Source organism: Fukomys damarensis, unplaced genomic scaffold (genome assembly GCF_012274545.1).
Source record: "Fukomys damarensis isolate Sample0158 unplaced genomic scaffold, DMR_v1.0_HiC HiC_scaffold_20, whole genome shotgun sequence".
NCBI classification, from domain to species: Eukaryota; Metazoa; Chordata; class Mammalia; order Rodentia; family Bathyergidae; genus Fukomys; species Fukomys damarensis.
In genome coordinates this window covers 18,005,730-18,017,441 of record NW_022900932.1, presented here as the reverse complement: position 1 = coordinate 18,017,441, position 11,712 = coordinate 18,005,730, and the positions used below count along the sequence as shown (strand labels likewise).

At 37.4% G+C, this 11,712-nt stretch overlaps 1 protein-coding gene across 1 annotated transcript in view; it reads right to left on the bottom strand.

The window, feature by feature from the left end:
- Ecd (ecdysoneless cell cycle regulator) overlaps window positions 1-11,712 on the bottom strand; it is an 88,381-nt gene that overhangs the window by 16,613 nt on the left and 60,056 nt on the right. The gene's annotated exons all lie outside the window — the stretch shown is intronic.

Sequence of the window (11,712 nt, the reverse complement as noted above, 5' to 3'; positions counted from 1 at the left end):
GAGGGAGAGAGGGAGAGGGAGAGAGGGAGAGGGAGAGGGAGAGGGAGAAACAGAGAGAGAGAGAGGGAGAGGGAGGGAGAGAGAGGGAGAGAGGGAGAGAGGGAGAGAGGGAGAGAGAGAAAGAGAGAGAGAGAAAGAGAGAGAGAAGAATAAGAAGAAAGAAGAGGAGGAGGAGGAGGAGGAAAAAGAAAAATCAAAAGAAAGAGAAAGAAGAGGAGAAAAGAAAAAAGAAAACACAGAGGGCCAGGGATTTAGCTCAGGGGCACTGGTGACCACCTTGCAAGCACAAGGTCCTAAGTTTGATCCCCAATACCAAAAAACCAAACCAAAACAAAACACAAAAAGAGCCAAAGATCCAAAGATAAACTTACACTGAAATAAAACAGTGCTGTAACTATATCAGAAATTATTAATAATAATTTGATTCTTGAATAGTAGGTTCATGAGTATTATATAATTTCTGTAATATATATTACATGTTTTATATGCTTATCACTTTTTTAATTATAAGGAAAAAATGATATGGAAGAAATCTTATTGGAAAACATATTCTCCGGTAGGCTTGGATAAAAAATAAATTGCAAAGTTTACTACTAATCCAAATAAAAGTTTGCTACAGGCTTCTTCCAGGAAAGTCCAGCCTCACACACTCCACAGATCAATCAAACCTGGGAACAGAGTTTAAAACAGTTCTACTACACTGTAAATATTTACGATGTTGAGTTATCAGGATTCATTGAATTTTAGGTACAAGTTTTTCAATGAATTACTAGAACAGGGCATCTGGCAAATAATTCTATTATCCTTTCAATTTCACATTTTTCATCCAAGAAAAAGTTGCAACACTCTAAGTTTGTTTCCCCAGACAAATCCAAAAAATAATAAGCACACCAAAGAATGCTTAATATTCAAATTTTAACTTGGACACTAAAAATTTTCCACAAGACTCCTTTTAACAGTCTCTCATGGTGGAGCATGCCTGTAATCCCAGCACTCAGGAGGCTGAGGCAGGAGGATCACTGTGAGTTTGAGACCAGCCTGAGCTACATAGTGAGTTATAGATCAGTCTCAACTACATAGTGAGACCCTGTCTCAAAAAAACAAAACAAACAGTCTCTCCACACCTTCCATGCTTGTTCTAAACCTTCTTTTAGAGGGCTCCTGCTTTAAGTTTATTTCCCTCATAGATATATCATACTTAATTGTTGGCACTCCAGACATCTGTGTTCATACTTTAATCTTTTTGACAGTCTTCAGGATCAACACAAAAGACCAACATGAATTCAGGCTCCTAATTCAGGCCATTACAATGTACTACATATCAAGATTTGGCATGCCTTTGCCATCTAAGCAGGATGGATTTTCTATGACACTGAATACTGATTGCTAACAGAACTACTTTTATTTCTGTTCTTCTCTATAATCCCTCAGCAATTTGTCATTTGTTTTAACTTAATTCCATGAATTCCAGACATACTTCTGCTCCCAGAGAGTGAGCTATATATCTAGTACTTACAATCTGATGGACAAGTACTTTAATGCTAAGACTAACTTTTCTATAAAACCTAGAAATCACACTAGCTTTTTCCCACAGCTTTCTGTACTTATGCAGTGAATCCAGTTTTTTATATAGTTGAAATGAGTAATATTTCAAGATTCATACAGAAAATCAGCTCTATAAAATACTGTCCTTAAACTGAGTGCTACACAGGCTACCTTTTGGAACTTCTTCCACAATCCCAAGATAACCTAAGATTTTAAAAATACACAGGGTCTGATTTTGTTTCCAGTCCTTCCACCTCTCCTATTCTCTTTGTTCTAGAGAACATAGCCCTTCACCCTTTGTTGTTTTGTTTTCTGAGACAGGGTCTCACTATGTAGTTCAGGCTGGACTTGAACTCACTATGTAGCCCAAGCTGGCCTCAAACTCACAGCAATTCTCTTGCCTCAGTCTCCCAAGTGCTGGGATCACAGGCGTGTGCTACCACGCCCTGTTTGTCTGTTTGGGGGGGGGTTAGTTTTTTTTGTTTGGTACAAAGGATCAAACTCAGACCTTGGATTTGCAAGGCAGGCTGCAGAACCACTGAGCTAAATCCCCGGCACCCACCATACCCTGTTACAGTGCCCCTTTCTATCCTTTTTTGCTATATTTAATCCATCCAGTTTTACTAGTCTATAACAGTATGACACCCTCCCCAACCAAGTGACTATTCAAAGTTCTTTTCTGAAAATTTTGGAACTAAAACAAAAAGAAATGGCAGTTACACTTTAAATGCCTGAAATATATCAAGTTGAGAAATTAGGGATCAAGTTCTATCATATAAGTCAAAGAAACACTAAAAGCTTATCCTAAAATATTGAAATGTGAGACAGATATACAGAAAGGAAGAAAGACAAAAGAAGAAAATATTATTGAAGACTACTAATACAGCTGACCTCAGTTTTTAAGATAACTCGCTATCAACATGATACTTAAATAAATTCACATGTGTTAGTAAGGGCCAGGTTTAACCCAGAGTACTAATGAATACAATTTCTCCCCACAACCCTGTAATTAATATTATAAAATAATGCTCATGTGTTGTAACTCTCTACTCCCTATCACCATCTAAATGTTTTTGCTTGTTAGAAATCCAATAAATGGTACCTCTATTTCAAAGATACAATATAGAGTTTAAGAATACTACATGTGATTTTAATCTACTTTTAAAAAGATTTAAACTAGGGCCGGGGATTTAGCTCAGTGGTTCTGCTGCCTGCCTCGCAAGTGCAAGGACCTGAATTCAATCCCTGGTACCAAAAAAAGAAAAGATACAAGCTAGAATTTTGATTCATATTTAAAGTTTTTAAAAAAATCAATATTTAGCCAGGGGTGGTGGCGCATGCCTGTAATCCCAGCACTTGGGAGGCTGAGGCAGAAGGATTGCTGAGAGTTCCAGACCAGCCTGGGCTACATAGTGAGTTCCAGGTCAGTCTCAAGTACATAGTGAGAACCTGTCTCAAAAAAACAAACAAACAAACAAAAATCAATATTTAGTTTTGTTTTCTTGTTTTGTGGTGCTGAACCCAGGGCCTTGAAAATGCTAGGTAAGCATTCTACCACTAAGCTACAACCCCAGCCCATTCTACAAGTAAACGTATGCTAATGGGGAAGATGTGAGAATGAAATTAATCTTATTAAAATGGTGCCATTCTTCACTGATTTTTACACTCTATATTTTAAACTACATAGTATCTTTCAACCATTTCAACCCTTAGTTAAAAATACATACATTTCCTAATGCAAGAAAAAGGCAAGATTTTTGTTTCCAGGATACAGAACCTAAGAAATTTACTATAAGAGATATTAAGAGTCCTACAAAATAGTATGATTCATCAATAATGTTCATCTTTATTTGGCTGTCCTTATATAAGGAAAAAAGACATTAAAATATGAGGCAAATGTGACTAATAGGAAGTAATTTTAAAAGCACTGATGTAAATGAAAATACCTAATATAATACCTGCCACACAGAAAATACTTAAATATCAGCTATTTGGGGATGTGGGGCAATAACTCAAGAATAGCTGGATTTATTGTTAACGGTGTCTTAGGGATATGGAGAAAGAAGATGTGAAGTATGAAGCTCTGGCAACATCAACTCTGGGCTAAGACAGTGAGAAGGAACAAGTAGCTCTGTCCAAAAGAAGGATGCAGACCCCTGTATATTTTAGGAATTTTAGATGGAGACGACAGTGGGCAAAGGGAGTGCAACGGAAGAGGGGAAAGAAATGAATACTATACATACACACATTCTTTCATCTCCTTTATAAATGCTATATCCAAATATTAACATTGTTGAAAGATTTCTCTCAGAAAGTTTTTATATGAATATCCAACTGTTCCAGATTATCTTCTATTGAACTGCCTCTTTATTTTGCCAAAAAAAAACCGAATTGAACATTTTTGTCTGTCTGAATTCTCTATTTTGTTCTATACCATACCATCTTGATTACTATAACTTTTATAGTAAGTTGAACTCAGGTAGTTAGTGTTCCAACTTTATTCTTCTCCAAGTGTTTTAGCTCTTCAATTTCCTTTGCTTTCCTCTATCAATTGTAGAATTAGCTTGTCAGTTTGTATAAAAAATCCTGGGAGATGGGGAGTTAGTTCAGTGGCGCCACACCTGCCTTACCAGCTCAAGGTCCTGAGTTTGATCCCTGATACCAAAAAAAAAAAAAAAAAATCTGGGATTTGAAATGAAATTGCATAGAATCTATAAATCAGTTTACAAAGAAAGAACACCTTAATATGGAGTCTTCCAATCAGGAACATGGTACAATCATTACTTTGTAATTTTCAGTATATAGATGTTGCACAAATTTTGTAAAGTTTATACTTCTAGTGCTTTTGGGATGGTAATTTCTCATTTCAATTTTGAAATGTTCAACAGCAGGATACAAAAACACAACACAGTTACATATTGCCCTTCTGAAGTCATGTTAACATTGACCTTGCTGAATTCAGTTATTCACTAGAACTTTTTAAATAGTCCTTCAGATTTTCTCCGTAGACATGTTATCTGAGAACAGAAGATAGTACCCACTCTTCAAAAACATACTGTTCAAAGAATGAGACCAGCATCAACTTGGAAAAAAAAATTTCCTTATCAGATATGATCTAGCTATTCCACTCCTAGACATTTATCCAAGAGAAAAGAAAGTCTATGTCCCTCCAAACATTTGTACATGAATGTTCATAGCATCTTTGTTTATAATAGCGAAACACAGCAAACAGTCCAAACGTCCATCAACTGTTAAGTGGAGTTTTAAAAAGTATGGTCTTTATATGTAATACTATTTGGCAGTACAAAGGAATGAACATATAACATGAATGAATGTCAAAATAATTGTGGTGAGGATAAGAAGTCAGACTCCTACCACTGCACCAAAGCAGAGAACATATTATACAATTCCATTTATATAAAATTCTAGAAAATACAAACTAATGCAAAGTGAGAGGAAGAGATAAATAGGTTCCCTAACTTGATCATACTGACACCCCCCCACCCCCACCCCAAGACAGAGTCTCCCAGGGCCTATGTAGTTCAGGCTAGCCTTGAACACTGTGTAGCCCATGCTGGTCTCTACCTGCCTCAGCCTCCTGCAACAAGTGTTGGGATTATAGGCATAGGCCACCATGCCTAGCTGTACTGATATAGTTGGTAGTTATGATAACTGATGTTTTCAGATATAACTTCATGAAAGTGTTTATTATTTAGGCATAGCAAACAGATTTATCTTCAAAATATCGTCGAGGTTAAAAGAAACTGGTAAATTGTGAAGCCATGTAAATCTGAAATTATCTTAATGTAACCTTTGAATATTAATAAAATCTGAATTTTAAATAATGGGGGCAGGGATTTGTTGGAAAAATGGAACAAGAATAAAGGTCAACACAGCAAGTAATCCTTTGAGGTCCTAAACTGAGCAAGTAAGTTTTAGAAATACTAAATAAACATTTACTGATCATTTTTTAAAGGAACTGGATATGCAAATCCAGTTAATACAGTAAAAGATTACAGTGAAAGAGTTTTGCAACTTTTTAAAACAAGTTAATCTACATTTACTAAATACTTTAAAATAAATACAAATGTATGTAACTGTCCTCCATTCTGCAAGTTATTTCAAAACAAGAAGTTATTCTTTCAGTCTAATGTTCAATACGTAACAACAGACACAATAAATGCTTAAATGATTACAATATAAAATCAAGGAGAACATCTTCAGGACAATTTTTCTAAAGTTAAACACTAGTCCAGTTTTTGTTTACAAATTTTCCTTCTTAGCTGAAATAATTCTTAAAATATTCAAGAAGTTATTTTCAGGGTTAGAAAACTTGAGATATTATTTGGGCAATAGAACTAAGGACTGAGGTAAAGAATCTTACACATTTAGAACAAAAAATGGATTAGACATCTTAAATTAAGTGATTAAACTTTACAAGTGTCTATTTCTGTTAGTCCCAGAATCCTTACGGAAGCACTTTCTTCCAAAATTTTAACAAGATGTTTATAGAGTCCATGTCTGTCTTTGTTGTAGACATACCTAACAGCATATAGTTGTTCCCCCTTATCCTCAGAGTCACTTCCCATGATTTCAGTTACCCATGGTCAACTGGTCGAAAAACATTTCTACAGTGCAAGGAAGAATTTAAAGTATTTTGAACATAGGTGTAGTGCACTGGCAATTCGGATATGCAAAAAGCCATAAACTGCTCCCTTTAAGTAAAAAGCTGAAAAGTTCAATAAGGTATTTAGAGGGAGAGGCTATATTCACATATATTTTATTACAGCATATTGTTATAATTGTTCTATTCTATTTGTATTGTTGTTAATCTCTTACTGTGCCCAATTTATAAATTAAAATTTACCACAGGTCTGTGTGTGCAGGAAAAAACATAGTATGTATAGGATCTGGTACTATCTGAGGTTTCAGGTACCCACTGGGGTCTTAGAACGTTTGCCTCCATGGGTAAAGGGGAGTACAGTGTATACTGTTCTTCTGACACTTCATGCTACACTCAATGCTTTTTTCTTTTATGACTTGTAGTTGCTGACGATTTAATTCTTGGGTCTTAAATTCCAAAACCAAAGTAATTCTGATTCTTATAATGTAAACATCTAGCAAAATTTGTTTAACCCAGGCCGGGGATTTAGCTCAATGGTTCTGCCACCTGCCTTGCAAGCACAAGAATCTAAGTTAGATCCCTGGTACCAAAAAAAAAAAAAAAACTTTTGTTTAACCCACTCTACATATGAGGAACAAATTCCTATATGTATCTATATTATTTAAATATCATCCCTATATTAAAGGTTATGCATCCTCTTACTTCTGAAACGGAAATGATTCGGGCCAAGCCTCATTAGTTCAGAATGGAATAAGCACAACAGTCTAAGCAGCCTCCCTCCTCCTAAATCATATATTATTGCTCAGACACCCACATAAGCTCAACTTCATCCCTCCCAAGGCTATTTTGCCAAAATTCCACTTTTCTTTACTCTGGTTAACCTCTTCTTTTCCTAACCTTCAATAATTCCCTTTTTTCTAGACTAGCTCCAAAGTGCTCAAGTTAAGGAAAATATACATAAAATAAGATGACATATACTAAAATGGGAAATAAATCCATGGTTGCAGAGGATGTGAATTGAGATTATGTGCTTCCATTTGGCACAAACTCAAGTGTCTTAGTTACTCTTCTCTCATTGCTAAGACAAAATACCTGACACTCAAAGTTCAAGGGGAAAGGGTTTATTTAGCTCAGTTTGTAGATGTTTCAGTCTATAACTGGCTGGCTCCAAGGCAGAGTGGCATGTGGTAGAGGGGAGTTACATGGTGCCCACATGGTAGCAAAAGCAACAAGGGACCTTAACAGCATCTTTTTGCCCTTTTATCCAAACTACCAGGATTAGGGCAGTGCCGAGCCAATCTGTGTACTGATTTAGTCATCACACACCTTTAAACCCAGCATCACATACTCTAGATTCAGCCACCTCTGACAGAGATGAGGCTTTGGGAAGACATCTAGACCCAAACTATAACATTCAGATTTAACATGAAGCACAACAGTAGTATTATGCCAGGATAAAGCTACACTTTGTTAAGTGATTTAGTTGTCTAGCAGGTTACAGAAGAGGACTTTCCAAACTGTTTTAGAGTACAATCCAATCCATAGAACATTCAAAAGAACTGATTGCTATGGTTCTGATGTCAATACTCCAAAGGCTCATGTGTTGGAAGCTTGGTCCCCAGTGTGGTGATGTGCAAGGTGGTGGAGACTTTAAGAAGTAGGCTTTAGTGGGAGGCGGTTAGATCATTTGGGACACTGCCCTCAGAAACAATTAATCTTGGTCTCCGAGAGAGTTCCCCCAAGTGGGGGTTATAAAAAAGACAGTAAGCCTGACCCCCGAATCTCTACCTTCCTGTCTTACCATGTGATCACTTTCACATATACTGCCACCACTGTAGTATCTTTCCCCATGAGGTGCTCACTAGAGCTGAGCAAAAGCCAGTCCTGTGCTCTTGGACCTCCAGAACTGTGAGCTAAATAAACCTCTCTCCTTTACTAATTACTCAGCCTTGAGTATTTTATTACAGCAGTGAAAAACAGACTAATATGCTGATTAAAGGTCTTATTGTCAAGTGTTTCCTCTTAAAAAAATGAGGAAAGAAAACTAAAGTTAACTGTAGTTACGCACATGGATAAAGTGAACCACTAAATTAGTGTTCTCTTTGCATTACTTATATGGAGAAACGGCAAATGTCCAGTGAAAGAGAGGCTGACAATATTAACTTGATGTAATCTTACTATTAGGTGATAGATTTGTAAATCACCAAAACATGGACACATTTCTATGAAACACTACACAGGAAGTCCAAGACAGTACTCATTCTCTGATGACAACTATGAAAGAAGTATGAATCTCCATACTGCATTTTTGGCCAACATCCAATCAAACATACTAATTGTCAAACTGATCATCCATAGGAAGACCAGGAAAAGGAATGTTTTTCATTTATCAAGTTCAAAAGCTGCTCAAGTAACTCAAATGAAAATCCGTTGAATTTCACAAGTTTTTATTCAGGTACAATATTTACTTGGCTAGAGGGAAACCTATGATAGGATAACTTCAATTTATTTACTTTATTGAGTATAAATACAAAGCTTTTACTGGCTTCACTTATATGCATACCCACTTTATCCGTCTTGTACTCCTATATTTATACACACTCATCCCCATTATGTGTTTTGTTTGTTTTGTGGTACTGGGGGTGAATGCAGGGCCTTCACAATGAGATACATCTCCAACCCTTTTTATATGTTTAAATTTTAAGATAGTTTAAATTTGAGATTACTTAAATTTTCTAATTACTGAATTTCCTGAGCTGGACTCAAACTTGTGATCCTCCTTCCTCAGCGTGTCAGAGGGCTGGGGGATACCTGAGCCCAACCATAGTTTAAGATTCAAGATCTCATTGCAAGAGCCATAAAATTTAACGCCAAAGGTTATACATTCTATTTTGTTTACTTTCATGCCTAGTCTCAAAGTGAAAAAACAAAGATACATTACAGTGTGAGGTGAGAGGGAACACAATTGTACGCTGACTAGACAATTTAGCAATTCAATGATTTTAACAACCTATTAACTTTTGTTACAATCTTTTTAGCAAAAGTTTATTAGAGTCATCAATATATTCAAATCTCCTCAGGGCCAGGGATTTAGCTCAGAGGCACAGTACCTGCCTTGCAAGAGCAAGGTCCTGAGTTCAATCCCCAGTACCAAAAAAAACCAAAACAAAAACAAAAACAAACAAACAAAAAATATATATATATGTCAATCTTACATGTCCAGTTCAGTTTTCAGAAATATTCAAGAAATTCTGCCTCAAGATGCCTAGATATCCTTGAACATTTGCTTCCTATCTATTTTACTTTATACTTTTTAGAGGTTATTATAATACAGTTCATAGGTGGGCTGGGGGGATGAAATAGTATCCAAAATTCCATGTAGATAAGTATATTTGCTAAAAAGATTTTAACAAATCCATGCTTGCCAGCAGATTTTCAAAGAATTCCATGACCTCAAAATAGGTCAATCTAAGCAGTAATTATATCCCAGTTGATAATTAATCACTAAGTAAAATAAGGCATTTCTCCCACAGAAATGAAGGTTCATACGCTTTATGACTATCCCACCTCTTGATAAATCCCTGGACTAAAAGCAGGAGTTTTAATTTAAAAGATGTATACAAATCATTCTGTATTAACAGAAAAGGTCAGTTAGCATCTCCTTACCAAGATCCACCTGCCATAACGTGGATTACACAGGTGATATAAAGCTTTCTTTTCAACAATCATTTGCACTTTTTTTTGCGATAATTAAAATTTGTTCAAATTTTTCATTTGTTTTACCAGCCAAGTTACCAAAGACACAAAATGGCCAGTGTAATTATTCTTTTATCAAAATAAAAAATTTTCATCTTCGTAAATAGGCGAGGGTTGAGGGATAAAGAGCAGGGATATGAGGAAAAAATAAGAATCAAGATCTGTCATGTAAAGGTACAAGATCCCAATGATGAATTAACTGTACCGTATACTTAAAAAGCACCAGTAAACTACTTACAAATGAAAAAAAACTTGACTTTCAGTACTTCAAAATAAAATTCTTTTCAATGTCAATGTAAACAGCATTACTCATCTAAAACAGAAAAAGTAGTCCTTTTTCTGGTTTCTGTAAAATCTAAGAGGCATTTGTCACTATCAAAACCATTAGCAGGACTTAAGACACAATGTTCCAAAACCAAAATTGACATGACTTTTACAGGTAAGTGATAAAATCTACGCTTCCCAGGGAAAGAAAAAGATCACATTTACAGTTTGTATTTAAGATTCTGAAAATAACGCCCCTCGACTAAAAATCAAAGTTGAAGAAAAATCAGAGAATAACTATTCTTATTTCAAATCAAGGCAAAAATACATTCAAGGTTGTTCACGTTCAGCTTCTTGACTATTTCCTGCTGTAGGTATCTATTTTCTCCACAGAAACTTGATCCCAAAAAATCCCCTTTAAAGTGATTTTAAAATTACCTTCCAATGTCCTTTTATGCAGACTGAATTTTTCATCATTTTAGGAAAAGACTAGTCCCATTCATAACCTACAATCTCAACCTACAAGAGGAATGTGTTTCTTTCCAGAACCTTAAAAAAAAAAAGAGCAAACTCGATGAAAGAGCCCTGCTGCCACGTCTCTCCCCCTCCCCCACTCACGAAGTGGCTACTCCATCCCTCCCGAGTGCATTCCTAGGGTAAATCCAAGAGCCTCAGCTCTCGGAGAAACAGTTAAGTCGAAATTGGCAAGCCTCTGGCCTTTTAGATCCATTCCTAAAAGGGGGACCTAACTGCTTTTTCCTCCCTTTCTTGAGACAGTGCAAAGTTCCCTGAGTCTTCTCCACTCTATGCAGAACACATAAGCACTTAGCGTCCAAAAGCTGAGCTTTGTATTTCATAGGTTGGATTATTCAGGAGAAATAATTTCATACTTATACCATCCATCCTTCCTTCCCCTTGAAACATTATGGGGCGGGGATCATATAATCCAGCTCAAAATTCTCACTCGGCCGTGGAACGTCTGACTGGGCTTAACCCCTGCAAATTCGTGGTGAGGGCGCTTATGTGCCTTTAAAGAGTCATGGGGACGGAGAGGGAAGGAAGAAGCCCAGCTTCCCCAGCTGAGTGAAATGACAGCAACTTCCCCAGCTCCGGCGGCAGCGAACTCCGCGCCCCAGGCTACGTCTAGCTGCAGAGGCGGCACCGCGCCGCGCAACAGATGGGTTCAGCCCCAACTGTCGGAGTCGGTCCACCTCCCCGACCCGACGACTTTCCATCGAGGGGAACAAAAGCTTGGGAGCCTCAGCTTCGGCTCAGAGCGTTCGAATCCGCTCTCCAGGGCCACATGCTAACCATCTGCGGCGGGCGGCGGCGGCCGAAACCCACGCCCCGCCCTCGCGTTCCTCTCAGCTCCTTAGGGAGGACCAGGTAGAAGGGACCTCGGAAAGACCTACAGGGCGCTTCCCCGCCGGGAAGGAACTTTCAAGAAGTCCTGGTCCCGGGGCGGGGACAGAGGCTGCTGCAGCCCTGACAGCGGAGGCGGGAGGCGGGTCCGGAGCGGCTAT